We start from the raw sequence: 27779 nt of genomic DNA on the forward strand, positions 1-27779 counted from the left end.
CCACACAGTTTACCAACAGAGTGTTTAATTAAAATTAGTCAGAAGACCATAGCTTAACCTTAAGGGGTTAAGTATTAAACACCTTTCCAGAGCAGAAAATAGCTCTGTAAATGGTTTCATGAATCATGATTTAAGAAAATAAAACAAAATTCCAACATCTCTAAGAGTGGCTTTGTGCACAAGATTTTCTTATGAACATGCAACACAGCACTGTAGTGGTTATGGTGCCACGAGTGCCCTGGTGCCATCCCAATACAAGTAGTCAAACTGCTAACAAATACTTTGACTTTTTACCTGTGATACACCAGACTCCAGTCCCAGCTTCCATGGAGAGCTAAAAGTTTCTGCTAGCTCTCTGTGCCAGCTCATTGGCTGAGAGTCAGCTGATCACAATCAGTGAATTAAGCTTTAAAAAACTCTTGGGCTTCAAGGAACACTCCAAACGCTTCAAGCACTTTAGCTTGCTGAAGTGCTTTGTGTGTGAAAATTATGCCCTCTTTATTTTACAAAACAAAACATTTTAATAGAAATAGACACTTAAAGGACCACTATAGGAGAAAACGAGTTTGTTTTCCTGGCACTATAGTGTTAATAGGTCCCCCCACCCTCATGGCCCCCCTCCCGCCAGGCTGAAGTGGGAGGGAGGTCCCCCCATCCTCGTGCCCCCCCCCCCCCTTAATGAGACAGCCACTAGAGGCTGGCTTAACCCATATGTAAACATAGCAGTTTCTCTGGGTTAAAACTAGAGGGACCTGGCACCCAGACCACTTCATTAAGCTGAAGTGGTCTGGGTGCCTATAGTGGTCCTTTTTTAAAAAAAAAAAAAAAAAAAAAAGCACCTTAATACATTCAGACAACTGGTCCTGTCATTCCCTGGTACTTTAGCTCAGATATGCCAAGCAATTGCCTAAAGACTAATGGGAAGCCATATTAGATAGCCACAGAAAGTCTGGGCTGAGTTAGAAGGGGAGGGCTTTCATAGGCTTTAGACTAGGAGTGGGAGGGATGGATCAGCGCTGTAGATATCCAACTAGAGGGAATGAAAAGAGGCTGGCTGAAAAAAGGAGCCAACACCAAGAGTAGGGATCCCTCTTTTCCTACTAATAGAAATACAAAAATTCTAAAACAAACCAACCCCCCCCCCCAAAAAAAAAAAAAAAAAAAAAAAAAAACACACACACTAGGGGTAGCACAACAATGTTGACACTTACAGTATGTATTATAGAATAGATAAACAAATATATATTTAAAAGTCCAAAATGGTAAAAAGTCCAAAACAGAAAAAACCCTTGGACTTCTTTTACCATTTTTGACTTTTAAATATATATTTGTTTATTAGATAATACATACTGTATATATCCCTAGCTCTTTTTTTTTTCTTTGTTTAGACTACGAGTGTCTAACCCGCAGCTTTGAACCGCTTGCAATGCGGACCAGTTGCTGATAGGAAGCAAGGGAGGCAGGGAGCACATTAGTGCACACTTTCTGCACAGCTTCCTCACACGCCCTGTAATGAGCCGGAAGCTAGAATATGAAGTCTTCCCGACATCAGCATTACTACTGGGCGTGCGGTCGCAGCAGCAACCACTGGCCACCAGGGAGCAGATGCACTATACAAATGTGATGTGTGTATGCCAGTAACTGTATGTCTAGATCTGGAAAATATACACACACACGATCCAGCGCACTCACTTATCCACTAAACAGCAACTTCAATGTTGACAGAATTTTTTTTTTAAAAAGACACTTAAAGGGACACTCCAGGCACCCAGACCACTTCTGCCCATTGGAGTGGTCTGGGTGCCAACTCCCACTACCCTTAACCCTGCAACTGTAATTATTGCAGTTTTTATTTTTTATAAACTGCAATAATTACCTTGCGGGGTTAACTCCACCTCTAGTGGCTGTCTACTAGACAGCCACTAGAGGGCACTTCCTGGTCTGTGCTAGAGCATCGCTGGACGTCCTCACGTGTGTGAGGACCTCCAGCGTCGCTCAATTCCCCATAGGAAAGCATTAAAAAGCATTTTTTTCCAATGCTTTCCTATGGAGAGCTCTAATGCGCATGCGCAGCATTGCCAAGCATTAGGTCTCCGCAGCCAGGATCAGTCTCGCCCACCGGCCGACGTAATGAGGAGGAGGAGCGACGGCGACCCAAAACCACCGCGGGACATCGGCGGGGGTCTCAGGTAAGTGACTGAAGGGGTTTTCACCCCTTCAGCAACCGGGGATTGGGAGGGAGAGGGGACCTGCAGTGCCAGGAAAACAATAAAGAGAGATTTATAACATATCCTAAACTGCTCTTTCATCTAGCTTTGTCCCTGCTCGCCTTAAAGCAACACTATAGGCATCCAGACCACTTCAGCTCAATTAATTGGTTTGGGTGTCAGGTCCCCTAGTTTTAACTCTGCAGATGTAAACGTTTACATTGAGGGTTAATCCAGCCTCTAGTAGCTGTCTTCCTGACAGCCACTGGAGGCCGCTACCGCGACTCTCAGTGTAGAGAACAAAAAAAAAAAACACACACACTGAGATGACACAGACATCCATAGGAAAGTATTGAGTAATGCTTTGCTATGGGCGGTTTGAATGCACGCGCGTCTCTTGCCTCACATGCGGAGCGGATGTCGGCGGAGGAGCTCGTTTGAGCAGGGTCCTCAGCTACCTATTGTTCTGGTTACATTTTGTTATCTCATTTGGTAAATTCCCTTTTATTGTAAAGCGATGCGGAATAAGCTGGCGCAATTATACACACACACACACACACACAAAAAAAGATATATATATATATATATATCCCCATCTCTCTCCATGGTTTTGCACCCCTCCCTGTCACAGGTGCCTCATTCCAGGGCCCTATTTAGCCTTGTACTGCAGAGAGTCCTGTCCCCCCAGTATGTGGGTAAATCTCAAAGGGGAAGACATTAGACTGTTAGAGTAGAACCTGCCAAAGATGGGGTACATTGACGTTGTGGCAGGCTTATGCAATGTATGATCATATAATGTAACTAAACCCCCATTATTTTTGCCTAGATTGTGTTTAAAAAACAAAAAAAAAAACACGAATAAAATCTGTCAACATTGAAATTGCTGTTTAGTGGATAAGAGTGTGCTGGATCTTGTGTATTGTATAAATTGGCCCCCACCAGCACCCCATTTATGCATGTACAGGTGAGTGCAGATACACACATGTTTAAAGGGATACTCCAGGCACCCTGACCACTTCTGCCCATTGGAGTGGTGTGGGTGCCATCTCCCACTACCCTTAACCCTGCAAGTGTAATTATTGCAGTTTTCATAAACTGCAATATTTACATTGCAGGGTTAAGTCCTCCTCTAGCGGCTGTCTACTAGACAGCCACTAGAGGGACTTCCGTGTCAAAAAGTGTTTTAAGCAACGCTGGATGTCATCACGCTATGAACCCAGGTATGAAATCAAATTGCTCCGTAAACGTGCAACAGGGGATAATGGTGCTTGAAGTGTTCTTTTAAAACAGAATCTGTAAAAATAAGCTTTTCTTATTAATGCTAACCTGTCTTCTGAAATGAAAGTTTTTTATTAAGAGATTGCTAGCATTCCCCCTTCCCCCTGCTTATGGAGTAAAATAAATCAAACGTGTGGGTGCCCTTCAATGCTCAGTAAACATCAAGGTTTGATTAACAGGACCACGTCTAGAATCGTATATCCCAATAATCATTGATGGCCTTTGTAGGCGACTTTCAAGACTTTAATATACCGATCTGTCAGAAAACTAAATATAAAACTCTGCAGTGAGTACTTAATTCTGCAATGCATCCACGCTAGTCTTAATTGTAAATTTTTTTTTTTTTTTTTTAAAAGTGGCACTAAGCAGAATAGCCACTAACTGCAGTGGTCCGGCTGCAATATCAAGCAGTTAGATAAATAGGCATTTCCAGTGGTGGTTATGTTTGCTTAGAGTTCCACTTTACAGCATTAACTGGCTACCTAAACCAAGGCCTAATTTCTTGCCTTATTCAATAACATTCCTCTAGAAAGCTACAAAACTACGTCTGGCCCTTTTTCCTCAGAAGACAATGGACGCAAACAGATCAGTCTTTAACAGAATTTTGCAAAAGTGGATGAATATTCTGGAAAAGTAGTAGTTTGGTGGGGGGGGACTGGTTTGTTTTGTCATAGTAACATCTCAGTGTCATATTACATAGTTAAATAGCAGCTATGAAGTTGAAGTAAAGTCATGCGTTGCTTAGGGTTAGTAGAGTTTTAGGAATGGGGATGGTACAATTTGTTGGACTGGGGTTTAGGGCATGTAAAGAGATTCAGTTCATGTTAGAAGCCTCTCTGCATATTTAAGTGTTATGGGGAAATATATATATATATATATAGAAAATCCAACAAGGTAGCAGCACTCACTGAGTAATTTTAAAATCCAATCTTTATTTAGAACATGTTAAAATGAGGTCGACGTTTCAGTCCCACAAACAGGACTTTCCTCAGGACCAAACACATCAGATGTGTTTGGTCCTGAGGAAAGTCCTGTTTGTGGGACTGAAACGTCGACCTCATTTTAACATGTTCTAAATAAAGATTGGATTTTAAAATTACTCCGTGAGTGCTGCTACCTTGTTGGATTTTCTGGATATTCAAGCCCTGGCAAAGCACCCGGTTTTCAAGGCATATTACAGCGTGAGTGCAAGAACTTTCTCCTTTTTTCTATATATATATATATATATATATATATATATTATTCTCATTTGAAGGACGAGGGAAAAAAGTGTAGAGGGGCGGGAGGTTGGGCAAAATAAAAATGTCTTCATTATCCTTATCTTTGGATAAAAACAGGTTATTACACAGTGTGTAAAATAAGGAATTTGATACCTTCATAAAAAATAAAATAAAAGGAATTTGACATATTTACCTCATAGGGTATCAGGCCTATGCAAAAAATATAAAACTAAATTCATTTTTCACAGAAACATCAGAGCTGCATAGTTTGAGTCACACACAGTACTGCTAGAGGCATCCATGAGAGCGGTTTACTGTTAATGATCCCAAGATGATATATTATAAGGAACATAGAGGTCTATGTTTCACATGGGACTCCAAAAGAACCGGATTATGAAAAGCCAAGAATTATTCAGCGAGCAGACTAAGCTGCATGTACCCTCTGCAAAGAGCTTACGGCTAAAGGACTGCTGCAGATTTCTCTACCCGATTAGCATATTTATCATTCTAACTCACCCATACACAGAAATTACAATTCTACAGGAAAATTAATAAATGCTTCAAGGAAACAGCAAGTCATAATCAAATTAATTTAAATTATATAACGTGCTATCTTCTATGGTTTCACGATTTGTCCTTGTGTGTCTGGGACTTAAAATGCAGCAGTTTTCAATTGAAGACAGGTGTATTGTATTTCTAAAATGAGCATTCCATTCATTAAAACCTCTCTAATATTCCCATAGATTGCCCATTAAAAAGATCCCAATGCAGTGGACTCAATGTGATCAATGTGCGGAAATACTCTAAAAGAAAATAAAAAAAACCATCACACAAGGAAGCAATAAGGTTTTGGAAAATGCATTAAAAAGAAAAAAATTACATGATTTTCCTTATTTAAAAATTAAGTGTCTGCAAAGGCCCTGCATAAAACACCCCGAGGTGTACTAGGATGTGGGGTAGTACTGTAGAAAAGATCTGATAAGCAGTAAATTAAGATTTCACGGTGACAGTATTCAAACATCATGCAATTCATGTATTAGAAGGTTGGCAGTTACTGTACCTTCTATCAGAATGCTTTGGAATGATGGCTTGATCTTCTCAATCTTTTCATGTCTCAAACTGTCATTCGTTTTTCAACACACTCATTTAAATACGTACGTATATTGCAGTAAAAAGAAACATCCCCAACCAACCTGCTGCATTATCTCCAGCTCATACAGAGCTTTTATATCCAGCCTCGGCTTTCTTTCGCACAGGAAGAGGGGGATTGTAGTTGCAGCATCATGTGCTCTATGTGTCTTCTTTAAATATACTCAATGCCACCTGCAAAATATTCTATACACGCAGATAAAAAAAAGAGTAGTACTTGTACTGGCAGGACCGGTTTCCCCATGAGAGCATCAATTACACGCTATCTGTTAGAGTAGGAAGGTAGAAAACTACACCTACCATGATGCTTAGCGCATGGGCTTTAACAATGTGCTGGTGAGCTGGCAATAGGGTGTTTCTTTATGACCTCCGTGCAGAGCGCCATCTGCAGGCAGAAAGAGGAAGCGCAGCCTCATGCACCACACAAGACATAACCCTGGACTTTCAGATCAATAGCTATCGATCTGCATGAGTAAGGAAGATGACAGGAAGCACAGGCTTTAAGCCAGTCAATAAAAATTCCATCATCGTAATATATTTCTCAGAGCAGAGGTCCTTATCTCAGTGGTGCCATCTGCAACTTAAATTATGCTCACTTCTAATTATGTTATTCCTTTTAAAGGTGCTTAGTGGGAAGTGCACACATAGCTGTCATTTATCTGTCTATCCCAGTTCTACTAGTTTAAAAAAAATGTCAGAAATGCAGTTGATGTTTTCTTAATCTATCTGGGAGTCATTAAATACTGAATTGTAGTGAATTCAAAACTGACTTGCCAAATTTAGGCAACCATAGCTGAGTTGGAAAAATTGCCAAACTCTGCTATAGTGAAAGCTAAGGTATTTTAGCCATTAGGATTTCAATCAGTTCTACTAAAGTTAGAATTCTATTCACAATTGTGCATATGTCAATTAGTTGACCTATCAGTGTTACGCTAGCAACACCCTTTTTCTAGGTCCTTTTCCAGATGACCTGCCCATGGTGGGCATCACTAGTGACACGAGCTGCATCACTGACAATGCCCCCTCAATGACATGCACACCCATCCTGATTTTGCCCTTCATGTGAGCTATGCATTAGGAATGCAAGATCTCCCTCTCTCTCTTTAATTCTCTTTTCTCTACTACACTTCTAACATTTTATATATTGCCTCCACATCTGCCCTCTGGCTACCCATTTTTGCTTCACCCTCTAAAATGATTGGTTTGTCTGTAGAGTTGCAAAATCAACTTTCATTACAGACTTTTTTTTTATTTTCAACTGCCTCCATCTCTTGGCTCTCACTGAAGCTTGACTCTGCTCTTTTTTTCTGTGCTAACCATGCTTTCATATCTTATGCCAGCCTCCAACTTTCAAATATTTCCAGACCTGGTGAATGCAAGGGTAGCAGAGTTGGTCTCTTTCTCTCATCTCATAGTACCTTTCAACTTCTTTCTATTGTACCTTCACTTTTTTTTCTATTCTTTTAAAGGCAATGCCAACCACTCTTTTCACCACTTCTCACTTCGCTCTCCTTGCCACTCTGGCCCTTTCTTGGAAAACCACTCAACCTGGCTCCCTCACTTTATGTCCTCTGGTATTCTATCTGTTATCTTTGGAGATTTTATCATCGCTATAGATGCACCAACTACCTCCAAGGACTCTAAATTCCTCTCTATGACCACCTGAATGAGACTAACTTAGTGGTCCATTTCTCCTACCCGTCAAGCTGACAAGATGTCATCTTCTGCAATGTTTATTCTATTACCAATTTTACTAACACACCTTTCTTTCTCTCTAAATACCACAACCTAAGCTGCACTCTTATCTTGCCCGCCCCCCCATACAATCACCTCACATGCCAAATCAAAACTCAAATCAAAACCTGTACTTCACATCATCTCTACCTTCTCGCATGACCCCAAACATCTGTTTCAAACTTTCAATTCACTAATGCACCTACAGCGCCTCTTTCATCTACTAATCTCACTGCTGTCTATTTTGCATGCTACTTCACAGAAAAGATCAACAAAATCCAAAAAGAAATCACCTAATTTGCTTCTCAACTCAACAGTCCAACCCGTTGCATGGCCTTTACTATACACTAAGTATCTAGTGTTTGTGAAGAAGAGGTTTCTGCACTTTTTCTTTCGTCCTGTCCTATCATGTATACTCTTGATCACATTCCCTTGCCTTACTCAATTTCTTTTGACTACGAAAGTCCCATATGACAAAAATATTTTCTCTATTTCCTCTGGCATATTCTCCTCATCCTTTAAATATACATTGATAGCACCCATACTAAAAAAATCCTTCTCTTGACCTTGATGTTTTGCCTAGCTATCATCCTATTTATCTCCAGTGTACACTTGATTTACAGACTATCTGGTCTCAAATTCTTCAGTCAACCTCCTATAGTCTGGCTTCTGCACTCATCATTCCACAGAGAATACCCTGACCAAGGTGACTAATGACTTAGTAATGCCCTAATCCAAAGGCTATTATTCTCTACTTATTGTTCTTGATTTTTCTGCCATTCTTCAGTGTCTCCTTCTCTGGTTCTTCCTCCCCTCCTCCGTTCCTCCTTGTTTTGCAGCCACAGGACCTGGGACCCTTGCAATCATTGAACTCTTCTCTATATCAGAGTATTTTAGAGTCAAATGTGAGGCCATTTGTCTGACATCTAACGCTTGGCCAAAATCGGATTGTGACACACTCCCCTTTTCAAGTGAGTTTGCCACGAGTTCTTGGAGGGGACTACTTGCCAGCCTTTTACCCTGTGACTATGGCCCCCGCAATAGAACTGATTAATATGCTTTAAACAGGCTGTGTTCATGCAATTGGGACTATATGGTTCGTTTACCGAACAACCGCACGAACAGAGACCACCCTGGAGCTTGTTAACACCTATTAACAACTTGGAATGTTTCTCCCCGCAGTGTTCTAATTGTTCGTCTGGGTGGCCACGATTCCTATGAACAACCACGAGGTGGCGGCCATCTTGTTCGCATGAATACAGGCAGCGGTGTTTGGGCATGAATCTCATGAAACTGAAATAGGATACAGAAACTGCCGAACACCGCTGAACTTCCATCATCGCCTGCATTCGTTTCTATTCAGCTTAGAAGGGCACTGTTCGGGGAGATCATTTGTCTGGATGAAGGGAACAAGCTCCAGGGTAAGATTATTGACTGCGTTCGGTAGTTTGTTTGTTTGTTTGTTCGTTTGCAAACTACCGAAACAGACCGACCGCACAGCCTAATATTCCGGAACTGTTTCGGGCATGAAATCATGTGTGTGGTTGGTCAAAAGAGACTTCCAGGAATTTCCTGAACCCCTGCTCTGATCTGGGTGATTTATGGATATGTTGTTCACCCAGATCAGGGCTATCAGTGGATGTAATATGGGAATATGTTATGTTTTGGGGTGTTTTCTGTTCTTTGGGGAAAATGTGTGTTTTTCTGCCTGTGGATAATTAGGTTATTGTATTATCTACCTTAATTGTATCACAGGCAGAGGGGAGGGATTGTGTAATGTATGTGGGAGTGTCGTTCATTATAACACTGTTTTTATTGGCCTGCATGTTTTGTGTCCTGTGCCCCACAAGGTCCACCTGGGCATCAACCTTGTTGGGAGAATTGTATAAAAGGCCAGTGTGTCCCATTAAACTGAGATTCCTGCTTACTCTCCAAAACTGTGTGTCGTCCAGTTATTGGAGGGAAAGAAGATTTGCTCCTGTGTCTGCTGTTCCAGCTTGCAGGAGATTCAACGGGGAAATTCCTTGTAAGCTAATTCCCCATTTGGTTCCAGAGTTCCCAGGACTGAGTGTCGTCCAGTGCCTGGAGGTGTCAGAGCTAATTTCCCCTTCGGCTCCAGGAGGGAGGTGGTGGTTCCGTTGCGTTTTTGCAACTAATATTTCATGCCCTGTGGAAAGTATTGTACGATAAAGGACACTGTATACTGACTAAAGCTTTTAATTTCCCCAATATTTTTAAAAGGGATGAACTAATAAGTGAAAACTAATAATGTTATAACAAGACACAAAGGCTCATATTGCATATCCCTTTCTTTGCTGTCCACCTATAGCAACAAAGAATACAAAATCAGTAAGAAAAATATGATATACATAGTAATATAAGCCACTCCCAGACCAAGTCCAAGTATAATAGTCAGCACCTCTCTTAACTCCTCCTCTTTTTTTGCTGCTCCACAGTTAGTTAAGTACCAAACCTTTTGTCTCTGGATATTTTAGTTGTACTGATTATGTTAGACTGATATCTTATGTCTCTTGTTACTTTAGTTCAGCTTATGCCGTTCTATTGCTGGGTTTTGTACCTATTTACTCTATATATGTTGTTCTGTGCTCGGGGTCCCAGGCCAGCTAAGGGTTTTTTTTTATTTTCCCTTTGCTTTACTGTTCTCCTCCACTAATTTATTTTATTCTGCTTTGGCTCTGCCTTCCCTTCTGTAGAGCTTGTGTTTCCCCTTGTTTCTCTGTCTCTCCCTTGTTCTTTCACGGGTTCCAGGTCTGTTTTGGCGCCCATTTGGCGGTGTGCTCAAGCCACTATTCGGCCCAATTCGTACCGTTTCAGGACCCGTGTTCGAGAGTTCGCACATGAACGCCTGTTCGTCTAATTCGTGTTTTTGGATCCGACTGTCCGGATGTATTCGGTGCCGCTTTCGCGGGTTTACCTTACTAGGCACATTCAATACGAATTCACCCGTTTGGTAGTTTTTTCCTGCCTCTTCCTGCCTTGTGTCTCTAGCTGCTGGTCTGGGCCCTGGTGAGCTCCCTTCTGTCCCTTATTCTGGTTTGCTAGTCTGGGTGATTAAACCACACTACTTGCACAAATTTTTAACTGACAGTATCCACTCTAGCCTGTTTAGTGTTATCGTGGGTCTTTATTATTTGCCTGCCATGCCTAAGCCTAAGGTGCTTGTTCTTGTTCCTGCTCTCTGGAATTTGGAGAGGTTGACCTACTGGAAGCTGGACCCTGGTCTTGGGTCCAGAGTGGGTGGAGACAGCGATACCCCAACCAAGCTGCCGTGGTTCGTGGGGTCTACAGTGGTTATAGTGTCTGGTGGAGTTCTTGGAGTCCTCGGGAAGCACTAGGAGCATCCATCAACGGAAGGTACCCGGTCGGGGTGCCAGCGGTTCCGTTACAGGTGGATCTTCTGACCCGGCTGGGTTTTCTCAAATCCTGTTTGACAACATTCAGATGCATGGAGTTCTTGGGTTTTCTCGTGGACTCAGAGGAAGGCTCCCTGAGCCTACTTTCATCAAAGATCCAAATGATATGCAAGGAACTTCGCAGGGTGCTACTCCGGCCACATATCACCCTGCGACACTTGGCGAGGCTCATCGGACTGTTGGCATTGTCGATACAAGCGTAGTTCCCAGCCTCTATTCACTATCAAGCTCTCCAACGGTTGAAGATTGCACATCTGTGCGAGGGAGCGTGATGTGCAGACCTGATCTCCTTGGACAGGGAAACGAAGGATGAGTTACATTGGTCAATTCACATTAATGCCTTGGAACTTCTAGCGGGATCGTTTGCGATATGGAGTTTTGCAAAGGGGACTGCCAGTGCCTGCACAACATATTAGTAGTACGGTATGTCAACCACATGGGCGGAACTCAATCAGCACTGCTGACTCATCTGGCAATGAATTTCTGGGAGTTTTGTGTGACGCAGAACTTGGTGGTCCAGGCAATATCTACTGAGCCTACACAATGTTCAGGCAGACTGGAATTCACGTTATCTCTCCGACAGCAGTGATTGGAGATTGGATGTAGAGGTGTTTTACGTTATCTCATCTCTTTGAGGTCCTTTTGCCTTCGACCTGTTTGCCTCATGGCTCCAAGCCCATCTACCTCTTTCCTTCAGCTGGTGTCTAGACCCAGCCACAGAGGCAGTGGTCGCTTTTCTGCAAAATTGGCACAGACCGCTTCTCTACGCCTTTTCTCAATTTGCCATGCTTCCCAGGGTACTCCTACAGGTTCTCCAACAAGGAGCGGAGCTGGTCCTCTTAACCCCATTTTGGGGGACTCAGTAATGGTTCTACTTCTGGAGATGGCGGTGGATGTACCCAGTTTGTGTCTGGCCCGTTCGGACCTGCTTTGAGACCCGCCCAAACATTGCTATCCTCTCCTCCTACAAGGCTCCCTGCTGCTGATGGCTTGGTGAATTTTGAGGGAACCTGGCAGGTCCTTGGAGTTTCGGACGCAACTCGACGCCTGAGGGCGGACACATGGGCTCCCGGAACTCGACAATCATATGGGTCAGTTTGGACAACTTGAGCTGACTGGTGCCTGGCTAGGGATGTGGATCCCGTTTCAACCCCTTCAATGGCAATTCTCCAGTTCCCTCAGACCCTCAGGTCTCTTTTTGAAGCTGGCTGGGCATACCAGACGATCAGCGTATATGGAACAGCCATTTCTTCAGGACATCAAGGTTTCGAGGCTTGTTCAGCGGGACAACAACCCTTATTGTGCCATCTTCTACGTGGCTCATGCCTTTCTCATTCCCCAAGGCCACGGTATTCCTCCACCTGGGATGTTTCAGTGGTGTTATCTCTGTTTGACTTGTGGCCATCTAATGCGAATCTTTGCTTACACCAACTGTCAGCTAAATTGGCCACTCTTTTTTGTCTCGTATCTTGTAAGAGGGTTTTGGATGCGCGTTGGGTTGGGGAGGGGTTGACAGTGTATAGGGGCAGTGTGTGGGAGGACACTGTGGGAGGAGAACAAGTGACAGTGTGAGGGTCAGTGTGTGAAAAGGAGGACAGGTGACAATGTGTGGGGACAGTGTTTAGGGAGGGTGATAGTGTGAGGGTGACAATGTGTGGGGAGGGTGGCAGTGTGTGGGGAGGGTGACAGTGTGGGAGAAGGACAGGTGACACAGTGTGGGGACGGTGTGTGGGGAGGGTGTCAGTGTGGGAAAGTGGAGTGTCAGTGTGGGGAAAGGGGATTGTGTGGAGGGGGCAGTGTCACGATTCAGGGAACCCAACACGCTAACACACACACAGACACACACACAGAAAGTGTGCAGTACCGGACCTTAGAGTGGCCGGGCTAAGCCCACACAGAATAGTCAGGAGACAAGCCGAGTAAGGGGAACCAGAAAACAGAATAACGAGAAGCAAGCCGAGGTCAAAGGGTAGGAGAAAGTCACAAAGTCAGTTTAACAAGCCAGAGAGTACGTAACCAGAAAACACACGTTCAGTATCAATACTATAAAGCAAAGACCACAACAGGGCACTGAGAGACAGGAAAGGTAAGTATATATATCCTTGCCTTAATTCTGATTGGATAACTTCCAATCAGAATTAACAAATACACGTGGGGGGTATCTATACCCCCCACTGTGATTGTTGCACTGTCGCTTTAACGCCGGGTCACGTGAGCGACCCTGGCGTACTGATATCAGTGCCGGCTCCCAGCGTGCAGCGTTAGACATGCTGCCGCTGGGAGGAGGAGGAGACGACGCGAGCGGCTTGTCAAGAGGAGAGGACGCCGCTCGCCGACCGGTAAGAGGAGGGGGGACCGCGGGCAGCGACGGACCGAGGGTGAGTGCTGCGAGAGGATTGCAGCCTCCCCTCACCGCTGCCCATGGAGCCCTGACATAACCCCCCCCCTCGAAGGCTTCAAAGGAAACCGCGCATGAAAGGAGCGGATCAAAGAGGGTGCGTCCAAGTCAGAGACAGAAACCCACGACCGCTCCTCAGGGCCGTCACCCTTCCAATCAACCAGATACTGCAACCGACCTCGAGAGAAACGAGAATCATGGAGAGCAGCCACCTCATATACGTCACTAGAGACCGTGCGGAGGGCATCGGAACGCCTGAGAGACCCAGAAAACCGATTACAGAGCAAGGGCTTCAAAAGGGAGGTGTGAAAGGTGTTAGGTATACGCATGGAAGGAGGCAAGGCCAGGGAGTAGGACACAGGATTCACCCTACGCAACACCTTATAGGGACCAAGGAACTTGGGCGCGAACTTCATCGAGGGAACCCTAAGGCGGAGATTCCTAGAGGACAACCAAACCCTATCACCCGGAGCATAAGAAGGAGCCACACACCTACGACGATCAGCAAATCTCTTTTGAGTAGCAGCAGCACAACAAAGAGCAGCATGGACCTGATCCCACATCTTCCGTAAGGAGGCGAGGTGCTCGTCCAAAGCGGGCATTCCCTTGTCGGAGAACACACCAGGAAGGACAGCGGGTTGGAACCCATAAGCCACCATAAAAGGACTTACGCCAGTAGAAGAATGAAACACAGTGTTCCTGCAAATTCAGCCCAGGGAAGGAGATGGGACCAGTTGTCCTGGTGTGCATTCGTGAAACAGCGTAAATACAACTCCACAGACTGATTTGCTCGTTCGGCAGCTCCATTAGATTGCGGATGATAGGAGGAAGTAAACGATAAGGAGACCCCCATCTCAGCACAAAAGCCCCTCCAAAACCGAGAGACAAACTGAGGGCCCCTGTCAGATACGATATCTTGTGGTAAACCCTGCAAGCGGAACACTTCTTTGGCAAACACCTGAGCCAACTGAACCGCAGAAGGTAGCTTCTTAAGCAGAATGAAGTGCGTCATTTTGGTGAACCTATCCGTTACAGTCAAAATTACTGTCTGTCCATCAGATGAAGGAAGATCCACAATGAAGTCCATGGATAAGTGTGTCCACGGTTTCTTGGGTACAGATAGGGGCATAAGGAGTCCCAGGGGTTTAACATTAGGGGACTTACACTGTGTGCAGACACAGCAAGCCTGCACATAATCTACCACGTCTTTTTTGAGTGAGGGCCACCAAAACTGTTGGAGGATACCCTTGTAAGTCTTGGTAACCCCTGGATGACGAGCCGTTTTGGCTGTGTGAAATAAAGTTAACAACTTCTTTCTGTCTTTTACTTTCACGTATAGCTTACCAATAGGAGTCTCAGGGGGTGCTTGGGATTGGTATGACTTGATACCATCAAGAAAAAGAGACGAAATAACCAAATGGGTAGTAGCTATTATATTAGTTGTGGGTACAATGGGCTCAGGAGTGGAGGTAATAGAATCTACAGGTTCGTACTGGCGGGAGATAGCATCAGCCTCGACATTTCGATATCCAGGCCTGTATGTGATTATGTACTGAAAACGGGAGAGAAATAAAGACCATCTAGCCTGACGAGAGGATACCCTTTTAGCGTCTGCGATATAGGATAGATTTTTATGATCGGTTATAACCAGAATCTTATGTCTAGCTCCTTCTAACAAGTACCTCCATTCTTTAAATGCCATCACTATAGCTAATAATTCCCTGTTCCCGACGTTGAAATTCTTTTCAGACTCTGACAAGCGTTTAGAAAAGTAACCACAGGGAAGGAGGGGTTCGTCATACGATTGTCTTTGTGACAACACTGCTCCTATACCTGATTCAGAGGCGTCGACTTCCAGTACAAAGGGAAGGATCAGGATGGTGTAACACAGGGGCAGTGGCAAATGCCTTTTTAAGAGTCTCGAAGGCCACAATAGCATTAGGATTCCAAACCCTGGGGTGTAAACCTTTTTTTGCCAGTTTAGTGATAGGGGAAATAATGGATGAGAAGTTTTTAACAAACTTTCTATAATAATTGGCAAACCCTATAAATCGCTGTATTGCCTTAAGTCCTTGGGGAAGGGGCCAGGACAGTATAGCTTCCAATTTAGAAGGATCCATGCTGAATCCTTGTTCAGAAATAACATAACCCAGGAATTGTACAGAAGTTTGGTCGAATAAGCATTTTTCTAATTTACAATAAAGACCATTCTGCAACAACCTCTTAAGCACCATCCTCACATGAGTATGATGTGTCTTTAAATCCGGAGAATATACAAGTATGTCATCAAGGTAGACTACGGCACAGACATGCAGTAGATCTCTAAGGACATCGTTTATTAGATCCTGAAATACGGCAGGAGCATTACACAATCCAAAAGGAATGACCAGATACTCGTAATGCCCACTACGTGTATTGAACACCGTTTTCCATTCATCGTTCTCCTTGATACGAACAAGGTTATAAGCCCCCCTGAGGTCTAGTTTTGTAAAATATTTAGAACCTTTGACACGATCAAACAGTTCAGTAATGAGAGGGATCGGATAGGCATTTTTAATCGTTATATTGTTTAGAGCTCTGTAGTCTATACACGGTCTCAAATCGCCCTCCTTTTTTGCCACAAAAAAGAAACCAGCACCAGCAGGAGAGGAGGACCTTCTAATAAAACCTTTACTTAAGGCTTCCCGTATGTACTCCTCCATGACCTGGTTTTCTTTCTCAGAAAGAGGGTAGACCTTACCCCTAGGAGGCATAGTACCCGGTAATAGGTTTATGGCACAGTCATACTCACGGTGTGGGGGTAGCTTATCTGCCTCCCTTTTTTCGAAAACCAATGCAAAGTCTGCATACACAGAAGGGACAGAAACAGAAAGTGGTTTAGCCGTGGGCACGTTGAGTAAACAAACGGGACGTACATGGGCCATACAGTCTCGTTGACAGGATTCCCCCCAGGAGAGTATGTCTAAACAACCCCAATCAAGTACTGGGTTGTGTTTAACTAACCAGGGAAAACCCAGAACGATGGAAGCAGAAGGGGAGTCAATTATTTGGAAGGTTAACCTTTCCTTGTGTAAAGCACCCACAGACATAACTATATCTTGGGTTTCATGGGTCACCAGAGGTTTCTCAAGTGGTCTACCATCTATGGCCTCAACGGCCAAGGGTGTGGCCTTTCGGATCAAAGTCAGGGCTGCGGTTTTGGCAAAGTTTTCATCCATAAGGTTGTCTGCCGCACCTGAATCGAACAAGGCTTTGGTTGTTATAGTGGTTTTATTGACCAAAAGAGAAACCATAATAAATGGTCTGGAGATGGACACATGAGGGGACAAAGTCATAACACCCGAGGCCGACCCCTCTCTAGGCCTTAGGTGCTGGAGTTTCCCTGTAATTTAGGGCAGGTATCACAGTGGTGCCCCCTCTTTCCACAATAAAGACCCTTCTACGATACGTTCTTTCAGCCTCAGTTAACCCCGTAGCACCCAATTGCATGGGTTCGGGGGATGGTTGCCTAGGAGCGGGTAACGCTAGTAATGCAGTACTGGGTAGAGCAGGTAACACCCGTGTATCCAGCCGTCTTTGACTACGTCTCTCTCTAATGCGGTTATCAATAAGGATTACATAGTCTATAATATCATCTAGAAGGACAGGCAGTTCCCTGGATGCTATTTCATCCAGTATGTAAGCGGCCAAACCCTCCTGAAAGGCTGTTACGAGGGCGTCGTTATTCCAAACCACTTCAGCTGCTAGAGTGCGGAATTCGATAGTATAATCCGCTACAGATCTGTTACCCTGTCGAACCCTAAGCAGAGCTTTGCCAGCAGAGGCAACCCTACCGGGTTGATCAAACGTGCATTTGAATGCTGACAAAAAATCTGCAAAGGACATAGGAGACATATTCTCCCACATGGGGTTTGCCCATGCTAAAGCTCTCCCGGACAGGTGGTTTATCAAAAAGGCAATTTTGTATCTGTCGGTGGGATAGGAACGTGGATTCATCACCAAATGGATGTCGATTTGATTGAGGAAACCACAACACAATGCTGGGTCACCACTATAGCGCTGTGGCGGTGTCATAAGGACTACATGAGCAGGAACGGGTACTGGAGTGGCAATGGGTTTGGGCACAGCAGCAACCGCCTCCTTGAAGGCAGGCTGCAAGTGTGCAGTACGAGCCAGTATGGTCTGCAAAGCTTGAGCAAACTGATCCATACGGTGGTCCAAGCCATCCATTCTAGCCTTCTGATTAACTAGGAGCTGTGGTATTTCAGCATGTTCCATTATGGCCCTGTTGTAATGTCACGATTCGGGGAACCCAACACGCTAACACACACACAGACACACACACAGAAAGTGTGCAGTACCGGACCTTAGAGTGGCTGGGCTAAGCACACACAGAATAGTCAGGAGACAAGCCGAGTAAGGGGAACCAGAAAACAGAATAACGAGAAGCAAGCCGAGGTCAAAGGGTAGGAGAAAGTCACAAAGTCAGTTTAACAAGCCAGAGAGTACGTAACCAGAAAACACACGTTCAGTATCAATACTATAAAGCAAAGACCACAACAGGGCACTGAGAGACAGGAAAGGTAAGTATATATATCCTTGCCTTAATTCTGATTGGATAACTTCCAATCAGAATTAACAAACACACGTGGGGGGTATCTATACCCCCCACTGTGATTGTTGCACTGTCGCTTTAACGTCGGGTCACGTGAGCGACCCCGGCGTACTGATATCAGTGCCGGCTCCCAGCGTGCAGCGTTAGACATGCTGCCGCTGGGAGGAGGAGGAGACGACGCGAGCGGCGTGTCAAGAGGAAAGGACGCCGCTCGCCGACCGGTAAGAGGAGGGGGGACCGCGGGCAGCGACGGACCGAGGGTGAGTACTGCAAGAGGATTGCAGCCTCCCCTCACCGCTGCCCGCGGAGCCCTGACAGGCAGTGTGTGAGGAGGAGGACAGTGGGACATAAATCACTTAATTATAGAGCTGCCTCTGCAGGCGTCCCTCTTTAAAATGATTTAGTGCAGCCTGCGGGGCAATTGCCTCCCTGCCCCCCGTCCCAGCCCGCCCCTGCCCTATGACCTGCCTGTCCTCCAGTTGCAGCCCTGCTCTTCTCTGCTCAAGCAGGCCAGACGCTCCTCTGGCACTGCGAGCAGGAGGGAAAGGGGAGTGACTGGCCTGCTCTGCACAAAGCCAGCCACTCTGTGCTCTTGCCGCTGCGGGAGCATGCAATCGGCTGTAGGAGGGAAGACAAGAATCAGACAGGAAAGATCTTTCCTGTCTTGCAGCTGGTCGCAGCCACTGCACAAAGCAGCCCCAGGGTAGGCAGGCCACAAATATATTCATTGTGGACCGCAATTTTGACATGCTTTAAGTATTACTTTACTGAGAGGGTGGATGCATGGAATAGCATTCCTGCTGAAGTGGTAGAGGTTAACACAGTAAAGGAGTTTAAGCATGCGTGGGATATGCATAAGGCTATCCTAACTATAAGATAAGGCCAGGGAAGAAAGTATTTTAAAAAATTGGGCAGGCTAGATGGGCCGAATGGTTCTTATCTACCGTCACATTCTATGTTTCTATGCATGTTAATGCAATATCTTTATTGTTTTTTTCACTAAACATGGAATTGGAAAAGAATAACCAAATTGTGGAATTCTTTATCTCATTCAGTTTTTTTTTTTTTTACAGCTCTACTATTGCTATTTTCAATTTTTTTTTTACTTCTCTGCTATTTGGCCTGATGTTTGCAATTTTGCAATTGCATGAGTGCACATTTGTATTTAAGTGTAATTAAAATCAGTGTGTTTATTGTTTAGTCACTATGTTTCAATGCAATGAGTTTAGAAACATACTTGTAAATGGTATCAGTTTCTGCACGTAATGAGCCTTGCCTGCTTTCCTGTAGTTTGAATACACTTTGGACCTTTGCCTTGGTGGCACTGCTCTCTCCTGGCTCTCTTCCTACCTCTCTAACCACTCCTTCAGTGCATCTTTCTCTGGTTCCTTCTCCCCTCCTGCGTATGAGCTGTAGTTCCTCAAGGTTCTGTACTGGGACCTCTTCTTTTCACAATTAACACTGCCTCTTGGTGAACTGATATCCTATAACTATCACCTGTAGCGGCTGATGATACCTAGATGATCTACCTCTCCTCGCCTGACATTCTCTCCATCTGCTGGATCATGTCACCGACTGCCTATCTTCTGTCAGATACTGGATTGTTTCACAATTCCTAAAACAACCTTTCTAAAAATGTCTTTCCTACCTCTAATGCTACTTCAGTAAGTGTTTGATTCAGGTCAATAAAACTATCTTAATCTCTACCCTGCAGGCACATTGCCTTGGTGTGCTCTTGACTCTGATCTTTCCTTTACCACTTACATAAAATCTATCATCAAATCATGTCTCTTTCACCTTTAAAACATTTCTCACTTTTGTCCCTTTCTCACTTATGACAAGACCAAAAGGCTTGTTCATGCTTTCATTCTTTCCCACCTTGATTATTGCATATTGGCCTGAAAAGTCCCCAGATTGTCCTTTTACAGTCCATAATCAGACACATGTACCGATGCTAGACATTCACCTAGGGCGCCGGCCTGCTGGGGGCGCACACCGGGATGTTTCCTGGTGGTCTCCCCCTGTCTGGGGTCGCAGCGATGTGAGAGCGGTTCTTGAGCTGCCCCTAGTGCCGGCCCGATCCTCAAGGCATCCAAAGGTGGGGGCCACCTCAGGACGCCCCCGAACCTGTATTAGGGAAGCAGAGCAGGCATCTGTTTACCTTGATAGCAGGTGCCTGCTCTGCCATCAAATGCCGGTGGGCGGAGGAAAGGAAGGCGGCGAAAGGGGACGAAGCAGGAAGGCGGCGAGGGAGGCTGTTCTTGCAACCTCTAACTCCTCCCTTGCGCGCTTTCTGTAATGCCGGGAGCCGGAATATGACATCATTCCAGCCCTGGCATACTAAACGGCGCACTGGAGGAGTGAGGAGCTGCACACTGGACCCCAGAAGGTGAGTGTTTGACTGTGTGTGTGTTTGTCAGTGAGTGAATATGTATGTCAGTGAGTGTGTGTGTGTGTGTGTGTGTGTGTCAGTGAGTGAGTGTCTGTCTGTCAGTGAGTGTCTGTGTGTCTGTCTGTCAGTGAATGAGTGTATGTCTGTAAGTGAGTGTGTGTCTGTCAGTGAGTGTATGTATGTCAGTGAGTGTCTGTGTGTGTGTCTGTCTGTCTGTCAATGAGTGAGTGTATGTATGTCAGTGAGTGAGTGTATGTCTGTCAGTGAGTGTGTGTGTCTTTCAGTGAGTGTATGTATGTATGTCTGTGTGTCTGTTAGTGAGTGAGTGTATGTATGTCAGTGAGTGTCTGTGTTTATGTGTGTGTGTCTGTCTGTCAATGAGTGAGTGTATGTATGTCAGTGAGTGAGTGTATGTCTGTCAGTGAGTGTGTGTGTCTGTCAGTGAGTGTATGTATGTATGTCTGTGTGTCTGTTAGTGAGTGAGTGTATGTATGTCAGTGAGTGTCTGTGTTTATGTGTGTGTGTCTGTCTGTCAATGAGTGAGTGTATGTATGTCAGTGTGTGTGTCTGTCAGTGAGTGTGTGTGTGTCTGTCAGTGAGTGAGTGTGTGTCTGTCAGTGAGTTTTTGTCTGTCAGTGAGTGTCTGTGTGTGTCTGTCAGTGAGTGAGTGTATGTCTGTCAGTTAGTGAGTGTGTATCTGTCAGTGAGTGTGTGTGTGTGTCTGTCAGTGAGTGTGTGTGTGTGTCTGTCTGTCAGTGAGTGTATGTCTATCAGTAAGCGTCTGTCTGTGTGTGCATGTGTGTGTCTGTCAGTGAGTGAGTGCATGTTTGTCAGTATCTGTGTGTGTGTCTGTGAGTGAGTGTGTGTGTCTGTGTGTCTTTCAGTGAGTGTGTGTCTGTCAGGGAGTTAGTGACATGAAGAGGCAGCAAAACGGTTCCCTAGGGCGGCAGAAATCCTTGCACCGGCCCTATGTACCATACTTCCTCAGGCAGACACATGTACCATACTTCTGTAAGGAAATCAATATAAATACAATAGAGTACACGTGATAGTCCTTAGGCAAAAGTAAAGGCCCTAGGCAGGATAGTGCAGCCACCACAGAATATAAGTGTATTATTATGTTTCCTCCTTCATTAGCAGATGTGCTACAGCAAGGGCTTTTCTCTTCTCGACAACCTGTTACAGTCCTGTCTCATACATCCAGACTCATGCTTAGTTAGAAAAGCCTGTTAACTCGCCCTTTAACTCTTCATCCCTTACAATCTTTCTCTGCTGTCCTCCATCCATTGTGCTCCCTTCTACCAAACACCCATCATTTCAGGTACATCCAGATCGTATGATTTCCTCACTTCCCTCTGTGTATTTGACCCTCATACTTTTAGATTGTAGGCTTGTTTGGGCAGGGCCCTCTTCACCTTCTGTTCCCTTATGTGAAACGTGTTTTGTTAGAATCAATTGCTTGTCTTAGTTTAGCTAGTGTTCACTGCTGTTGAATATGTTAGCTCTATAAAGAATTGTAATTGTTTCCAAGCAAATATTGTATTTTGCTAATAGTATGGTTCTCCATTGCCACCTACTGAATAGAAGGAAATCTGCACTCCACCTTGCATTACTGAAACCAACAACTGTTCACAAAGGGATATATTAGTCAGTGTGTCATAATGAATGGAAAATCAAATTATAAACTATAATTTAAACTAGATAATATAGAAATGTTCTCCAATTAGTCATACTCCCAACGTTTAAAAATCCAGGTTTCAGTTCATCATAATTGATTGTTAGTGGAGAAGTAGTTTATAAAACAAAGTTATATACTTATCAGCTGCAACATTAAAACCACCTGCCCAATATTGTGTAGGGCCCCGTCGTGCTGCCAAAACAGCTCTAATACGTTGAGGCATGGTCTCCAGAAGATTTCTGAACATGTTTTGTGGTATCTGGCACCAAGACATTAGCAGCAGATCATTTAAGTCTGCAAGTCCTAAAAGATAATGTGATTCATCAGACCGCGCGTCCTTCTTCCAGAGCTCCATGGTCTAGTTCTGACACTCATGTCCTCATGGAAGATGCTTTTGGTGATGCACAGTGGTCATCATGGGCACTCTAACTGGCCTTCGGCTCTGAAGCCCCGTACACCGCAAACTGCAAAGCACTATGTGCTCTCTTTTGTCTGGTTGTACCAGATGGGCTAGCCTTCACTCCCCATGTGCATCAATGAGCCTTTGCACCGATGATCCTGACACTGGTTCACCAGTTGATCTTCCTTGCCCCTTTCTTGTATGTAGCAACCACTGCATAGCGAGAACAAGGCCTACCGTTTTGGATATGCTCTGATTCAGTCGCCTAGCCATCACTATTTGGCCCTTGTCAAAGTCTCTCAGATCTTTTTGCTTACCCATTTTTCCTGTTTTTTTTTTTTTAATTCTTTATTTTTGTAGTGCACATGCATGATACAGACAGGCTTGAGGTGCCCCAACAGCAATCCTCAGGCGTTTCCCACGTTTTAACATGCGGGGTGTATGATTAACTGGCACAAATGTTTATGTTTTATCAGGCTTAAATAACATAACAGTAACGTGACAGTAGCATTAATTGGTTAAGGCATCGATTAAAGCGTAAGTATATATGTTATGCAGGATTGGTTCATGCGTATACTATGTTAGTTTCAATATAGATAGTACAGGTAATGCAGTATACGTGATGCAGTAAACAGTTCGCCTACACTGTTAGACATGCTAGGGTAGAGTCGCTCATCACATTAGTTGTGCTTATGATTATAAAGTTTTGTGTTTTAACAAGTTAATACACATAGATTAACAGTAGTTTCTTACTAGCTAATAAACCTCACTATTGCCCTAAGCATCTCAATCATCGTTGCGTTGTGCGAACGCTGGCTGGGAGATACATACAACATCAGTAACTAGGCTTAACATTTCTAGTGATATTCAGAGTTCACTGTAAGAGTAATTCACTGAATAAGGCCCTCCAGGAAGGCAGATGCTTGCTAGTACAAGGGCTATCTAGACATGCAAGGACCCGGGATCACACAGGAGTTCACTCCCAGAGCTGCGTTGGATCCATGGGTCAGTACCATGTGCTGTGCATCTCTCCGGGGTTTGCCGGTTGCAGGGGTGTTCATCCTCAGCTAGTATTATGCTCTCTCGTGAGTGTCCCCCTGCTCCAGCCTCAAATGAAATGCTGGATCATGGTCCTGCAATGGTCCCCGCTGATCCGCTCATGCGAACAGTGTCTCTTATCTCGTGGGTAGGGGTCCCGTGAGCAGGGCCGGTGCAAGGATTTTTGCCGCCCTAGGCAAAAGTAAAGTTTGCCGCCCCCCCCCCCCCATATGACATCACAATGCCCCATGTTAACTAACGCAAGTGCTGCAGTGCCGCCGTGTTTACATTAAAAGGCCTGCAGGGACAGGCTATACACACCAGAACCACTACATTAAGCTGCAGTGGTTCTGGGGACTATAGTGTCCCTTTAATGTGAGGTAAATTAGAGATTAGTGCCACGAATAATATACTAGATTGCCTACTTACAATCAGATGAGGATGGTGATGGGCTCTAGCTGCAGTCTGGCTCCACTCGTCTAGTGTATAACAGGCTCTCTGGAGGCTGTTTGTGTTCTGGGAGAACGGAAAGCAGCTCCATTTTTTTAAAGGCCCTTTACACAGCTCATGGTCTGGGCCCCAGGGTCCACCTTCATGTTCCACCAAATAGTTTGTTCACAGGAGTAGGGGATGTCCTGATATGTGTGTAAGGAATGCATTGTGTGAATCTGTGTTTGTATGTGTAAGGGCTGCAATGTGTGTTTCTGTGTATGTACGGGATGCAGTGTGTGCGTCTGTAAGGGGTGCATTGAGTGTGTGTAAGGAATGCATTGTGTGTTTCTGTGTGTGTAAGGGATGCATTGTATGTAAGGGTTGAATTGCTTGTGTGTGTGTGTCTGTGTGTGTAATGCATTGTGTGTTTTCTTGTGTGTGTGTGATGGACGTTGATCTCTCCCTCCTCCCTTGTCACTCTCTTCTCCCCCTCTCCCTCCCTCGTCACTCTCTTCTCTCTCCCCCCTTGTCCCTCTCTTCTCTCCCCCCCTTGTCCCTCTCTTCTCTCCCCCCCTTGTCCCTCTCTTCTCCCCCCCTTGTCCCTCTCTTCTCCACCCTCTTGTCCCTCTCTTCTCCACCCTCTTGTCCCTCTCTTCTCCCCCCTCCCTTGTCACTCTCTTCTCCCCTGCGTGTCCCTCTCTTCTCCCCCCCTCCCTTGTCACTCTCTTCTCCCCTCTCCACTCTCATTCCCCCTCCTAACCCCGTCAATTCCACTCCCTGTCAATTACTTCCCCCCACCTTGTCAATTTATTTCCCCTCCCTTTCAATTTATTCCCCCACCCTGCCTGTCCATTTATTCCCCCACCCTCCCTGTCCATGTATCCCCCCTCCCTGTCCACCCTTCCCCTCCCTCCCTGTCCACTTATCCCCCCCCTCCCTGTCCATTTATTCCCCCCCCTCCCTGTCCATTTATTCCCCCCTGTCCATTTATTCCCCCCCCCTCCCTGTCCATTTATTCTCCCTGTCCATTTATTCCCCCCCTCCCTGTCCATTTATTCCCCCCCTCCCTGTCCATTTATTCTCCCTGTCCATTTATTCCCCCCCCTCCCTGTCCATTTATTTCTCCCCCCTCCCTCTCCATTTGTTTCTCCCCCCCTCCCTCTCCATTTATTTCTCCCCCCCTCCCTCTCCATTTATTTCTCCTCCCCCCCCACTCTCTCCATTTATTTCTCCTCCCCCTCCCTCTCCATTTATTTCCCCCCCTCCCTCCCTCTCCATTTATTTCTCCCCCCTCCCTCTCCATTTATTTCTCCTCCCCCCCACTCTCTCTCCATTTATTTCCCCCCCCTCCCTCCCTCTCCATTTATTCCCCCCCCTCCCTCTCCATTTATTCCCCCCCTCCCTCTCCATTTATTCCCCCCCCCCTCCCTCTCCATTTATTTCCCCCCTCCCTCCTTCTCCATTTATTTCTCTCCCCCCCACTCTCTCTCCATTTATTTCCCCCCCCCCCTCCCTCCCTCTCCATTTATTCCCCCCCTCCCTCTCCATTTATTTCCCCCCTCCCTCCCTCTCCATTTATTTCTCCTCCCCCCCACTCTCTCTCCATTTATTTCCCCCCCCTCCCTCCCTCTCCATTTATCCCCCCCCTCCCTCTCCATTTATTTCCCCCCCCTCCCTCCCTCTCCATTTATTCCCCCCCCCTCTCTCTCCATTTATTTCCCCCCCTCCCTCCCTCTCCATTTATTTCCCCCTCCCTCCCTCTCCATTTATTTCCCCCCCCCCTCCCTCCCTCTCCTTTTATTTCTCTCCCCCCTCCCTCTCCATTTATTTCTCTCCCCTCCCTTTATTCCCCCCCCCTCCCTCTCCATTTATTTCTTCCCCCCCCCCTTTATTCCCCCCACCCTCCCCTACCTATGTTGTAGCGTGGCCGAGCTCTGTACTGTCCGCGGGTACAGGGAGCATTTGTTTCCTGTACCCGGCCGGACTAAAAGGAAGTGAACACTCAGTGTTCACTTCCTGTTAGTCCGTCCGGGTACAGGAGACAAATGCTCCCTGTACCGGCGGATCATACAGGGCTGGCCACGCTACAGTGAGGGAGTGACAGGAGGGAGCGCTGAGCGCTTCCCTCCTGTCAGCTCCTCTCTTCATGCTGCGCCCGGGCGGTGCGCCCTCATGGACGCACCAGCCCGGGCGAAGCTGCAGCTGCCTGAGGCTCTCTGCAGAGCGCTCGGGCGGCTGCAGCATTAGGGGGGCCGGCGCTCCTGGCGGCGCCCCTTCCTAAGGGGCGCCCTAGGCGGCTGCCTAGTCCGCCTTAATGGTAGCGCCGGCCCTGCCCGTGAGGGGGCTGCTGCGGTTCGCTCATGTGTTGCTTGGTCACTCTCCAGCTGCTCCCCCCAGTGTCAGTTTGGGGTTGGTAATTGCTGCTATTGCTGTTGTTCACACAGACCTCCTGGGGGGTATCCAGCCACCTCTCAGGTACTGCGGTCGCTCTGCTCCGTCGTGTAGTTTATGCGGCGGCCATCTTAGCTTGTGCCATGCGGGCCCAGACTGATCTCGCCGTTGTCCAGCTCCCTGGAGTGTGCTCTGCCTCCCCGGTGGGGGGGCCGGCATAACCCCCACCGGCCCACAGGGGTGGGGAACGGGGCCTGTGATGAGCCCAAGGGAGGCCCCGCCGGACCAAGCACGGGAGATCGGCCGTTTCTCCCGCCAGTGCCACACAGCAGGCCCAAACTCAGCGGCCCATACAGTGTTGTCGGCAGTCGGACAGGAGCTGACTTTGCACATGCAGATGGCGCTTGGGTCCCCCTGCCAGTTGGCATCTGTTTGGTATGATTTCCAGGGGGAACTAGGCATATTTAGTCAGTGTTGCAAGGGTTCGTGGAGGAGCTGATGTGCTCCATGTCCTTCCAGCTCGGCGGCCAGGCCCCGCCCCCCATTTTTCCTGCTTTTGACACATGAAATTTAAGAACTGACTGTTCACTTGCTGCCTAATATATCCCACCCCATGGCGGATGCCATTGTTACTATATAATAAATGTTATTCACTTCACCTGTCAATTTTAATGTTGTGGCCGTGTGTACATCCATATTAAGTGTGTTCATCCATATTAACAAGAAATTCAGAATTTGAATTTTGCGTGTTTCCATAAATCTCTCCAGGCTAGCGATAACCTATTCTAATGCAAGATATAGATATACGTTAACAAATAGATACAAATAATAAATAATAGTAAGTAAAATAATAATATCGATTCTGAAAAGTTAAGTAAAACTCCTGCATTTGCTGCAACTTCCCTTTCATTACAACTTTCATTACAACTTCTGCAGTTATCTGCCACAAAATCAGGAAGTGAATCCAATCATGATGCTCGGTTAACTTTTATAGGCTGGACTCATTCTTTATTATATTAATAATGTATTAAAAATATGTGTAAAAAATAGTAGAAATAAAAAGATACCCAAGGTTAAAATGAATGATACTCCACACCCTGAGATTCTTTATGAATGTTTGAATGAAAAAGTGCAGATTTCAATTGAAATCGGACTGTCCAGCCAAATTAGGACTTTTGACACCTATGGTTTCAACAGACCAGATATATCGTATCCTTTAAATCAGAATCGGGGTGGGGGCCTAAGTCCCTGTGGCGTCCCGTCCGTGTGGGGTGCGTCCTGCCTTGTGCCCCGTTTCACCTCAGGTGTGGTGAGCCAGAGGTTTTTGGTGGTTGGTCCAACCCACCTTCCCTTCCACCATGCCAGACTGTGGTGCTGCATAGTGGACCTGGCCACGTCCTCCCCAACCCGCCC

The 27779-nt window shown here is 45.8% G+C and overlaps 1 protein-coding gene across 2 annotated transcripts in view; it reads right to left on the bottom strand.

Moving 5' to 3' along the window:
* The window catches only part of ASPHD2 (aspartate beta-hydroxylase domain containing 2), a 78556-nt gene extending 72417 nt beyond the window's left edge, over nt 1–6139 (bottom strand). Inside the window, exon 1 of one of the 2 annotated variants that reach the window (XM_063454635.1) lies at nt 5899–6139. The gene's annotated coding sequence lies outside the window, so the exon portion shown is untranslated. The other variant, XM_063454634.1, reaches the window with a different exon arrangement.
* Nucleotides 6140–27779: the final 21640 nt, after the last annotated feature.

This window comes from Pelobates fuscus, chromosome 5 (assembly GCF_036172605.1).
Source record: "Pelobates fuscus isolate aPelFus1 chromosome 5, aPelFus1.pri, whole genome shotgun sequence".
Taxonomy (NCBI): Eukaryota; Metazoa; Chordata; class Amphibia; order Anura; family Pelobatidae; genus Pelobates; species Pelobates fuscus.